Raw genomic sequence first — 13274 nt, 5'->3', positions numbered from 1 at the left:
TTCAATCCCATCCATTTTAAGAGACAATATGCAGCTGTGTGCAAACATGCAGGATAACTCATTACTGAGACAAAGGCTGCAGATTGCTCAACAGATGGTCTGAAATAATCTTATTGAAGTAAAAAAAAGAAAACCCAAAAAGAATGATTTTTAAGTCAGGAGAAATTGTTTCCGTTAGGAAAAGGCCAAATTCCAATAACCTAGATCGTATTTCTTGTTATTTATGTCTGGTTCAGTTTGGGGTTATAGACCACACTGCAAAAAAATGGTCCTCCAAATGTAAGCCAAATTATTACAAATGTAAGCATCATTGGACTTAAAACAAGAAGACGGGGCTGCTAGTGCCTAAAGCAAATTTGTCTTGATAAGACATCTTAAAATAAGACAGACTGACCATTAAAAAGACAGACTGACCATTATATTAAGTTAGATGATCTGACAAGAAAGCACTAGGTAGCCTAAGTCTCTATATTTAAAACAATACCGACTAGATTTTTGATAATATAAGAATACAACACTTGGTTAGATAATATGTTTTTGCAGTGCAAACTTATTGAACTTAATTTTATCACATGGTCCATATGTAAATGTGCTCTTTTTTATATCACGACACATTATTACAGGCTTTACTTGGAGATAAAAATCTTAATTTGCCAATATTTGTGAAGTGAGCACCCTTTCTAATCTTTCCACATGGATCCCTGCTTCGATATGCCACTCACCATAGGGATCAGGGATAAGTGCATTCTTGTATTTGATTGGACAAGACACGAGGGATCCCTAAAGCATTGTCTGTGCTGGATGCTGCATCTCTCAAGGCACCAAATACACTTAAGGTTTAGCATTTGGAATCCCCATGAGAAGACACGTCTAGTTAGGCCTAATAGACTGTTTGTGCTGGGGTCAGCCCTGCAGAATAAGGCACGGCACAGCTGGCAGTGGTTGATGCCATCAGTGCTGCGTTAGCTTTCTCATTCCAATTAAGACTTTTTAACTGGCGGACATAAAATGACATTGTAAAAGTGTGTGTGTGTATGGGAGGGGGTGCAATGCCTCTGAGACACTTTGTTTGCAGAGTTGATCTAAACTATTTTGCTCACAAAGCTGAGCATTTTTTTTACCTTCTCTCAGTTGCGTGACTTTGATGGGTGGGTGTCTGCATGCTGATCACCGTGGCGCCGCGTTGGTGTTTTTGTATTATTTATTTCAAAGAGAGGCCTGGCCAGTGCCAGAGGGAGGAGACCAGGCTGTCAGCACGACGGCGGTGGTGGGGACGGTGCGGGGAGCCTCTCGCCGGGGCCCCTCGTTGGCTCCAGGAGCCGGCCTCATCTGTGTGCCAAAGCACAGAAAATCATTAAAGTTCGCTCGCTGCTCCAGACCCACATGCGTTCAGTTCATCTTGGGGGTGTTGCTGTTATAACAGAGAGTCAGGAAAAATGAAGGCGACATTTGGCTCGGGATAAAGGCTTGGAGCACACCCAGGCCCAGTAGTACAGCCTTTGAGGCCTTTTTTCTTCTTCTTTTTTCACAGGGGGCGCAGCCTTATAAACCAGTGCGTTGTAAAGGGGGAGACTAAAGGCAAACCCTTTTCACAAGACGCCTCGTGACATGGCATATGGCTTGACTGCCGTATATATTTAAATGTTCTCCATCCGTAAAATGGAATGCAGAAGTGGAGTGGCAGCCTCATAACTCACCACGCCTTGACTTCCTCTGCCCTCGAGTCGCTAGACAAATCGAGGGCACACATCATCCTGCCATCCCTGGCATCTCCTGCGGAACTCTGGGAGTTCAGAGCTGCCCGTAGCAACTCTCTCTCTCGTGCATGCACGCGCGCGCGCACACACACACACAGACACACACACACTTGCTCCTTGACTCAGTATGGTTGTAGAGAGTGGAGAACTGGAGAAAATAGGTCATGTCGTTTGGGTGTTTTGCTTTAAACTGCAGAATGCTGTCAACCATGATGTAATAGATGTGTGATATAATTTGGGGTATAGATGTTTTCTCTTTTTTTCCAATTTTAACTGTTGGCTGTATTTCAGATCATGAATCAGCAGATTGAATTTTAATTATGTGTTCTCTGGGAAATAAACAAAAGAAAGCTTATGCGTTATGAGGCAGTGTTTTTCCAGCTTTGTTTGCCCCTTCTAAAAATGCAAAAGATGCAGAGAAGATATGAGAGCTCTATTTTAAATGATTTTAGAGACATTCAGACTTTATGTTTGGAACCAAACAGGATTGTTAAATTTAATACCTTGATGATGACCATATGAAATGTATGGACCCCTTAACTTCGCAATGATAATGATGGTAGTAATAATAATCTTTCAAGCACATTCAGTACAGACTTCAGTAAGACTTTCTTGAAGATTGCATCTTTAAGTCATCACTTATGAAACAATGCATTGGACAAAAAGAAAATTAATTCACGTTAGCCTTTTCTATTTCCCTTTATTTCTAGATGTAAGTTTTTGTAAAAATCACTAATATCGTCCTGTGTTTTCTTCACAATGAATTAGGCAGACTTCTAAGGGATGACCAGAATATGTCACCATCAAAGGAAACCGTATGCTTGTGAATCAGCCATCTAGAGACGTTACATCATAGCTTTAATTGCAGACATTGTCTTATGCAAACAGTATTATCAAGGTCCTCTTTTATCTACAGTGGCTTGCCTCCCCATAATTAAATGCATTTAAAGATATGCATTGAAGGGAGGGAACTCTATTATCATCCAACTTCTAGTTATTTCTCTAACCTAAATGACCCCATTTGCATAATGTTATAGAAGATATGGATATACAGTGCGTAATTAATATCAAAGGCTGTGTATTTCTTAATGAAGTCTTATGATTAGTTCTTGTTTTAAACAGTCCTTCCAACAGACTTTCAGATGTTTCACTCATAGCTGACTTTGCAGAAGTATATAGCAAATTGTTACTTTTTTAACATTCATGAAAGAAATTACAATATATGCTAAGGATATAGGATAATGAGGATTTTATATGCATTCTTATGAATTATTAGCCAACATCATTTGCATTTTTTGGGGCAAAGATAATTTCCCTTCCTACTCCAAACTCATGCAAATGACCTTCACCCATTGTAATGCTTTATTTTAAAAAGGGCCTGCAAGGAGTCCAAAACAGTCCTGTAATCATGCTGTCCTTGTGATGTTATGGTGTCCTACATGTATATACTGTAGTATCATCATTGCTGTATTGCCCAGGCAATTCTGACATTGCCTTAACATGTCAAGGCTGACATGACCTTTGACATGACCATGTACCCACCCAGATCATATGCAGTGTATCCCAAATGGTATTTCACTGGATATAACTAACTGTAGGGTAGTTTGGTGAATCATATTTGTGTGCATTTTATGTAAGGGAAGGTTCGACAGTACAAACTATCTGGGTATCTGTATAACATGTGCCAAGCACATTCTCCAGAGAAGCTGTTTGCTTAAATCACCGTATCATGCACCTTCACTTCACCCAGCTGCTCGGGGTGATAAAAGACCAATGCTAGCTTTAGGTCCACTTTAATGGTTTTGTTAACTACACTTCAGACCATTATCGCTATTGCTCTTGTTGGGCTATTGTTTCCAACTATAAAATAGGAGTGAGACTTACTCAGCTGTTGTTCAGTTTTGGTTTGACAAACAACTTTATTTTGATTCCATGACAAATGTAAATATATTCCTTAAAAAGTAAAACCTCTCTTTGCACAGCCAGCTGTGTCTTGAAGCCAGGTGCTGATGGGTTGCAGGTTCACAATTTGTTGACAAGAAAGAAATGTATTCCTACTTTTTAAGTTATGGACAAAAAGCCATACATTTCTTTTGCTATACAGTTTAACCACATGCATGTATAACCACATGCATGTTTCACTTTGTATGTGAATAAAATCACACACAAAGTGAAGTGATAAGTTATTGGACTTGATAGGCTATTATCACATTGTCCATGATAGGCTATTATGTAAGATCTTGTTTTAGGTGTATAATTAACGTGCCCTTTATCTTTTAACAGTAAAGGGAAATTCTACTAATGAAACATCTTGTACGGAAAAATATCTGTATAGGCTACACTAATGCAGCATACCGCTGCTGCCCTTGCTGCTGCTGACCTGATGATACCTGAGACACAATGTAATGGGCAACAGGAGGCTTTAAAAATGAACAGGCGCTGAGATGGAGAAAGACAGAGCTGGGAAATTGTGAAAGTGCACATATAACTCGAATGGCACTAAAAAAACAGCATACCATTTTAAAAGAAAAACAAAAAAAAAAAACAACTATGCTAGCATCCGGAACTGCTGGAACCTTGTGAAATGAAACCCTAATGTTGTGAGAGACTTGCCACACTAGTTTTCAACAGACTTCAATTGAAATGGCAAGCTAAATAATAGGCTCTCATTTGTTAAGCCTTGAATGGAGCCTATGACACATGTCAAGTGTAATGATTTTCTGTTGCAGCTCAAACAATAATTTGGAAAGAAAATGAATTCAAACATCACTTTTGCTGAAAAGTTTTGATTTCATGTCACCTCCCTTGTTACATGTAAAAGTAGGAACTTGTCCAGTTTTGTCCTCTGGCGTTAAAACAGAATTGAGCGAGGGGGAAGAAATCTGACCTCTGCCAAAGAAAAACCTTTGCTCAACAATCCTTGAATCCCCCGACTGTGTAGCGCTGTGAAGTCCCAGTGACTGCTCAGGCCAACTTTGATCTGCTGGTTATATGGCTGGAGATGTTTCCACGCTGCAAGTTCCCCAAGCAGTAAACACAAGAGACACATCGATGTTCTGCATGATCAACTTAACATTCTCCTTATGTCTACCTTAGAGGTTTTATCCACCTGAAACACAGACAGTATGGCAAAAAGTTGAAACCTGCAAGAAATAGCCCTGGCATTTCAGACAACAGCAATGTATGTAATAGAGAGGTTTACAAGAAAAGAGATAATTGAAATCACATGTATTTCTCAATGGTGAGGATTTCATATTGGAGCTGTAGGGATTGTATTGGAGTAAGTGTATGATTTCAATATCACTTTTCAGGACAGCAGTGATGGAACTGTGGATAGTTCTGGATGATTGTGCCCCCCTCCAGTTGTGCTTCCTCTAAAAGGCCTCTGGATATTGCGGGACATTGGGAGTAGGTAGCATATAAGTGGGCCTATAAGTTAGAGTTCTCAACGGGCCTGAAAATTACAACCTGACCCGACTCGGCCCGTGGCTTTTAAAGCCCGGAACCGATGTAACATCAACATGAATTATCTGCCCGAACCCGGCCCGCGGCCCGACGTATAACATACGTTTTGAATGTTAAACCCTGACTTAGGTGAAGATTCAATACATTAGCGTGACAATTTAAATTTAAATAGGCTACATGTCGTTGGGAAGCATAGTTTATGGCCATTAATGTGAGCACAATAACTTAATTTTGTAAATTTTACCAAAGCGACAAAGCCGGTTTCGCCTTGCAGGGTCACATATTTCATCAGCACCTTACATTTTGAGCATTGCCCATAACCTGTAGAATTTCCATCAGAATCCAGCACCACTCCAAACACTTTCCAGACCTCTGATTTTCCCACTCCTGTAGTAGCGATGGTGAATTCACCTGCGGCAAGTTTACTTTTCACCAACTCCCATCTTCTTATCCAGGCTAAAGGCTGCACGCAGCAGCGTCAGGTCTGCCCCCGTCCCTCTCCATGATGCACGTTGCACGCAGTAACCAGACTTTCTTTACGGTGAACAGCAGCGATGATTAATAAATGTTTTTTTTTCACTGAGCGGAAAAGATTAAGCCCGAGGTCCGACCCGACCCGAGTCATTTGCTTATATTTTCGACCCGAACCCGGCCCGAATCTGCGGGTCCCGTCGGGTTTGTCGGGCCGACCCGACCCGTTGAGAACTTTACTATAAGTAACAATATATTATGTGAGATTGTGAGACCTGACGGAAGTAAAACTGAATTTTTCAATCAATGCGATATCTGGTATACATTTGCTGATGTTATGGTCTGTGTCCTAGCAATATTCACAGTGCATTCCCAAGGTGTGGTGGGCAAATGTATATATAGGCCTATCGACCCCATGCTGATTGCTCGCCAGATGTTCAGAGTCACCTTACCTGTTCTCTTATTCCATTCTTGCCAATTGTCAGTATGTGCTGATTTTCATATTGTACAGCTGAGCTACTGCCCCCTGGGCAAGGACTATGTATGGGTATGGTTAAACAAGCACATGACCCACAGAATGGCTGCTATTTTTTTTACTCAAACTGACAGCATGGTTAAGTTTTATTGTATTTATTTTATATATACTTATATACTTCAGATGACTCGGCTATGACCATGTACAACACAGACTTCCAGAAGAAACAAAACTCCTGTCTAGTCTGATGTGAATGTCTAACACATATCCCCATGATCATAGAACTTTGGTTATGATTCATAACATTTACTATGACACAGTACTTTCCACATGGTAGTTGGGAACACCACCACACTCACTAAATCTCTGCCTTCATCTGATTGGACGGAGGAGGATGCGGCATCTTTGACATCACTCCTGTGATTCCTAAATATGCTGAACACCCTCCTTGACAACAAATGGCTTAATCAATAAACCATTATCCATGAGATAGAATATTATGGGTCTGCTTGCGAAACAAGAGTGTTAATGTGTCAGAAAACTCATTACAGAGTGAAGTCTGTCAATACCACTTACTTTGAATCATATCTTTAAAGTGCAATATGAGTAGACTTTAGCTCCTGGCTGCCTCCTCTGAGAGGGACTGTCCTTGGTGAACTCATGTATATTCTGACAAACTCAATTTCCAGTCATATTATTCATGTATTTGTGTAATCCAACAATCCTACAAGACATGAAAGTGTTTGTGAGCTTGTGTGTTCTTTATGCGTTTGTTTATTTGTTTGCTCAGCCGAGTGACCAAGCAGCTTTTTTGGTTAGCATTTAATAACAAAATGTTTTGTATTTTTAATGAGGTTAGTGTCCTCTCAAGTCCTCTGATAAAAGAAACCCTAGAGGCCAAGATAGTATTATTAAGCCAAAGTATAATTTGAGAGTGTTATGGATATCAAAGTGGCAGATCACAGATGTTATCCTTGAGTATACTTCACAGCTAAAATTAGCTTTCATGTGGTTCAAGGAGGTCTCCACACTTAAGGGAACTTTACTTTTTCTTCAACCTCTAATTGAAGGATTATTTACAGTTCTTAGCTGTGGTATGCTTGATATGAAAAAAAGAAGAAAATGGTGGCTGAATTCTTTGCATCATATGCATTTTGAAGGGAAGAGCCACATACAGTATTATTATGACCGCCGCGCAGCGAAGCGGTCATAATAATAAGGTTAAATCATGGAACCATCGTTTTTCGTTTTGATCTGTAACCCCCCCGCTTGACTGGACCCCCCGAAAGGAGGGTAGGGCAGACACAGTTTTCTGTGAATATCTCGAAAACCGTGGAGTTTAGGAGGACCATTTTTTTTTGTATGTTGATCTCAAGGGGCCATGTCAACCCATTCCATAACCACTCATTTCATGTATAGCGCCACCTAGTTAAACACAAAAAATTAAAAATGAGGTGTTGTAATTGAAGGTATCTGTGACCTAACATAGTCAAAACTGCACGAAATTGGAAGTGTATGATCATTATGACACCCTCTGTATGCACGCCAAGTTTTGTGGAATTCCGTTCATGGGGGGCCACACAATAAATTAATTTATGTTACTATACACCAACTGGCCTGTAGGTGGCCGGAGACAGTTTTCTGTGAATATCTCGAGAACCGTAGGGCCTAGGAGGTCAATCTTTTTTATGTATGTTGGTCTTAAGGGGGCATGTCAACCCATCCCATTACCACTTATTTCATGTATAGCGCCACCTAGTTAAAAATTAAAAAGCAAAACATTTGGTGTTTTTTTATCACAATATCTCAAGGTCAAAACTGCACGAAATTAAAAGTGTAGGATCATTATGACACCCTCCGAATGCATGCCAAGTTTTGTGTACTTTCGTTCATGGGGGGCCTTACAATAAAATAATTTATGTGTACATTTAGTGACGTACACCAACAAGTACTGAAAGACCGGGGTACACGAAACTTGGTGGGCATGTACCCCCACATGGATAGCATGGAACCGTCATTTTTCGTTTTGATCTGTAGCCCCCCCGCTGGACTGGACCCCCCGAAAGGAGGGTAGGGCAGACAGTTCTCTGTGAATATCTTGAGAACTGTAGGGCCTAGGATGACCATTTTTTTCCGTATGTTTGCCTCCAGGGGTCATGTTAACCCATTTCATGTGCACACATGTGCACAAACAGATACACACACACACACACACACATACATTCACAGTAATGTCACAGGCACAAACACAAGCACGCACGCACACACACACACGCACACACACACACACACACACACACACACACACACACACACACACACACACACACACACACACACACACACATAACACAAACAATCAAGAATTTCTCAGAATTATAAACAGGCAAGATGGAGGTGGGGTTGTATAAAATGAATTTTACATGTGAAATCTATGAACTAATCATGTTTTGGTACTTGTTGTCTAGCAGATACCAGTGAGAATTGAGTGTGGATAATGCAATTTAGTGAGACAGTTAGAATCATATAGGCCTTTCAGCGTGATTTCTTTTTGTGGAAAAAATGTGCTGGACTGGGCGGCGGTCATATTTTGTACCGCTCTGCGGTACATCTAGTTTTGAAGAGCCTCTGTTTTCCCCTCTCAAACATTAAGCCGGAGCCACTGCAGAGCATTTCATATGCTGACAGAATGATTCATATTTTATGCAGTGATGGTTAGAAGGATGACATGTCCAGTGCATGAGAAATAATACAGTCTCAGGTCTTGAGCCACTCATTTCTCATGAGATTAATCGACCCTCATTGTAAAATGGAGTCCTGCTGGACTCCTGAAAATTAGTCATTTTGACAAGTGTTGCTAAAACGTCTATTGAAAACAAAATTCTGGTCCTGTGAAAGCCAGAACAAGCTCCTCCATATGTATTACCATACAGATTTGAACACCTAAATTATTATTTTTTTTAATTAACCCAAAAACACCCACATCACTTTTAGTTGCATGAACGCTCCACTTTATATATTGTAGTCATGCTTAATACAACACATGCTGAGATTTGTCAAACACTGATCAAACAAATACTGTATGCAGAGCGAAACAGGTCTTATTTGGTGCACTCAAAAAATTTGGCCTGATTGTAGGAGGATAAATAATGTGCTCTTTGGTGGCAATTCTAAGTGGATGCATTATAATGACAACTCAACCTGGCCATATATAAGCAGTATGTAAAGGCACCATACTGGCACCATGGTCTTTTGGTTCAAAAGGAGATCCCTGGAATCGATCATCAGCAAGACCCAAAAGTTTTGTTGTGGGGTGGGGGGGACCGAACACCTGACACCCTCTCTCCAAACCACTGAGACTAGATAGATAGACAGATCGATAGATAGATAGATACTTACTTACTTACTCACTCACTTACTTACTTCACAATCTGTCCTTCATAAAACATGTGCTGATGTGCATTTTAATAGATTCCATCAACATGATTCCCCTTAGGAGCCTGATGGTAGCCTGTAGTAAAAGTGTCACATTCATTGTCCACATCAAGTTATCAAGGCTTTATTTCTGTTTTGCCACTTTATCTCTTCCTAGGGATTTGGTCGTATGGACAATTTGACTACGCCAACACTTTCGGGAAAATTTTCTTTCTGAAGATGTTTTTTTTAATTTGTCACAACAGTGCAGTAGCAATCTAAAAAAAGTTCACTTAACGATTATAAAATGTATTCATTCAGGCTAAATTATCAATCTTGGTTGTCTTTCTTAGGTCCTATATGCAATACATGAAGGATAAATTTTGTCAGAAGAGCATGGCTGTTGTTTACAGATGATTCTTCACTATGAATTACAGACCCTTTTGACCTATGATTTTAATGACACACAAGTAGAACCTTAGTTTGACATAGGCTTTTAAAAAGACTGTCCATGAAGTGGATTGAAATGTTGTGCACTGTACTGTAAGAAAACTCGGGCAGATTTACGTACATTCGCAGCGTTATAAGCGCCATGGCCAACCCGCAGAAAACGAACATCGCGCCTCTTCATTTTAAGTGCTTTTTATCATTCAGCTCATCGGGTAATCAGCACCTTTCTCTGCCCCCTACCGCAATTTGCTCTGCTCACACTGAACAGCATGATTCAATTGACTAGTTGCACGAAAGGCTCTCGGTGAGCTCGTTTGTTTCCTGTGGAGCCAGGTGTGTTTGAACCTGCCACTATTTTGAATGTTATTAGTGTCTACACGGACCCGGTTGGGTGTGGCACCTAGTCAATCAGCACGTTACGGTAAAGAAGGACGTGTAGACACTCACTAGACTGCATTTCCGGCGGGAACTGTGAAAGTGTGCTTGCCCTGGTCCGGTCACCAACGTGAGCAGACAGTGGCATACGCTATGCTGAACCTGGCTTGATCCAAGCATTCTAACAGTGCCTTTCAGTGTTGGAGCAGTGGCAATACCGCAAAAGCTCTAGGAGAGGGCTATTCAACTATTGGCTTGCGGGGTGAATGCGGTTCGTTGGATTTTACCTGTGGCCTGCCTTTGAATTTAGCTTCTATGACTAAGATCAAATTAATAAAATAAAACAACAGCAGTCATTGGCTGCAAAAATAAATAATGTCACGTGTCTTGCACCTCTCAAACTGGGCTATCAGGTAACCTAGAAGAATTGAAATGATGAAATATGACTAAGGAATTCAAATGCTGCTTGTTTGTCAGGATACTTTTTCACTGATTTATTTAAAAAATATGAGCTATAAGTGTGAATGTTACATATTCCATCCCCTAATTCTGTTTTACTGGTTTATTTGACAAATAATCTACATGGATTTGCTCTATAAAGACCTTATGTCTGTTTAGGATTGTCCACAACATTAGTGATGTTTTTTTTTGTGTGAATGTATTTTACTTAACTCATTAAATGTAGCTGAATACTCATGAACGCATGTCTCTAATAGCCACAATAGGAGTAATTTTAGCAACACCGTATTTTGTGTGGCCCATAACGACCCAGTGGATCATGAAAACGTGCCAAAATTCACATTCCTTGCTTGATGTTGGTACATTAATCCCATTCAGATTGCCACTTATCTGTGATGTAAGAGTTCAGTATAGGTTTAAGGTCTGGGGCACGGATTTGAGATTCTGTGACTTCTTCATTAAGGACTTGCTTAGCAGCACTGTCCGCTTTCTCATTTCCCCTCAGACCAACATGGCCTGGGACCCAGCAAAAAACTACACTGAAGTTCTGGTTCTTTAGACGTTGTAGTTGATCAAGCTCAGCTTTGGTTGTACTTTTTGCGTGACATTAAAGCCTACCGGAAATATTTTTAATTGCAATTTAATTTAATGCAATTTACTTTTACGATTAAATAAAATTAATTTATCCCTCTCACCCATAGTTTTCTATTTATTTACAAATGTACATAGGCCTACTGTAATTACATTTATGCATAGTTATTCTACTGATATTCATACTATTCATCCTGCACATAGACTTATTCTTACTACTCTTATGATGTTGTTTCTGCACTACAATGACACTGTTTGCACACTGCACATAGCTGTATGTTATGTACATATCTGTTATATATTTGTCATATTGAATATCCATAATTATTCTATTTTATCATATTCTGTTAATACAGTGCATATATCTATATTATTATTTTTACTATTATACTGTTACTGCTACATCTACATACATTATTCTACTTATTGTATGAGGTAACTGCTAATACACTGCACATATTTATATTTAATTCATATTACTCTAAACCACCTTCTGTAAATCAACTGTATACTACTGTCTACATTGCACTATATTTCTTGACCTGTCTCTGTATATTTCATCACCTTTCTATACTTTGCATCACATTGAATGCATACTGTAGGCTACATGAATCGCAGCTAAGATCTTTGGTTGCTATGAAGGCCAGTCGTTCTAAATGAATGGTTGCTATGGCCAAAGGCCAGTTCTATCTCTGCCGTTGTCAAGCGGGCATATCCTAATCTTATTTTATTTGAAGCATCTCTATTTTACTTAGCCTACTTCCATACAGCGAGTCCCATTAAGAAGTGGCCACTTCATTCACACTTACCGTGATCATTAGCAACATTATTAAATTAATCTGTCACCATATGCCTATGCCAACGTTTGCAAGGAGAACATTTTAATTTGATTCACAATGAAACGTTACATTTAATGTACATGTTGACAATGAGTAGGCTAGTTTTGGTTGTTGTTGGTGGGGTTACTGCATCCCTTAGTTATGCCTATAATGCAAAATTGTTCCCTCGCGATTGTTAGCTCCTGCAGACGCATTTCAAAACATCGCGACGTGAAATGCTACCACAAAAAATTGTTCGGTCTTAGTGAGTTAGGGCGACTTCTTTTAAGCTGTCACAGACTAAGGCGCTACTTTTAGGGCTAAAATGCTTCCTGAATTACTCTAAAATAGGAGTCCTAAAGTTACGAGTACAAGCATCTCATATCAAATGACCATGCATCACGCTAAGCAACATAAATCCCATACAGCAACATCTCCTCCCTAGCTTCTAGCCACACAAGAAATGAATAATGTTAAATCTCTGCTTAGCATGCTTCTCCACTTAGCATTCTAATAACAGAAGGGGCACATTTATGTTGACCACTACCATATGACTCATTATATCTGTAACTGTATAAAACACTTACTTTTATAAAGGACGCACACCATCCAGCACATACACATGGAAACCGATATTTTAGGCACTTGGCCACAAACTCAAAACGTGTCTCTCTGAAGCTCTGTTCTAGAATCTTTGCTCTGTTGTTCCCAGAGTTTCTAGGCAACAACAAATAAACGAAATGACAGTCTTTGATACCAATGGTATCAAAATGTACGAGTGATTACGCATGGATGTGTGTGGTTTGCAATTAGAATAAACAAGAAATAACATTTCCAATAATTTCCCATGATAAATTACATATTTGCACCTTCCTTACTTATAAAGCTCACTAAGGCCACCGTATTTAATAAAATGTATGTGGGGATCTACACAAACAGGCACACATAGCTGTAACACATCCACACAACACCTAGGATCACATGATGTCTTGAAGTCAC

The 13274-nt window shown here is 39.7% G+C and overlaps 1 long non-coding RNA gene across 3 annotated transcripts; it reads right to left on the bottom strand.

Annotated features, from left to right (window-relative positions):
- Nucleotides 1–1216: 1216 nt before the first annotated feature.
- LOC121698649 lies at nucleotides 1217–12925 on the bottom strand. 3 transcript variants are annotated; one of them, XR_006026819.1, is made up of 4 exons: nucleotides 12863–12925; nucleotides 9592–9679; nucleotides 6745–6892; nucleotides 3730–4866 (listed from the first exon to the last, which is right to left on the bottom strand). It is a non-coding gene; the product is annotated as an uncharacterized LOC121698649 (long non-coding RNA). The 3 variants fall into 3 exon arrangements; XR_006026820.1 differs by lacking the exons at nucleotides 3730–4866; nucleotides 6745–6892 and adding an exon at nucleotides 1217–1329; XR_006026821.1 differs by lacking the exon at nucleotides 6745–6892.
- Nucleotides 12926–13274: the final 349 nt, after the last annotated feature.

This window comes from Alosa sapidissima, chromosome 23 (assembly GCF_018492685.1).
Source record: "Alosa sapidissima isolate fAloSap1 chromosome 23, fAloSap1.pri, whole genome shotgun sequence".
NCBI lineage: Eukaryota > Metazoa > Chordata > Actinopteri > Clupeiformes > Clupeidae > Alosa > Alosa sapidissima.
The sequence above is the reverse complement of the archived record's forward strand: the minus strand, read 5'-3'. Positions and strand labels throughout refer to the sequence as shown.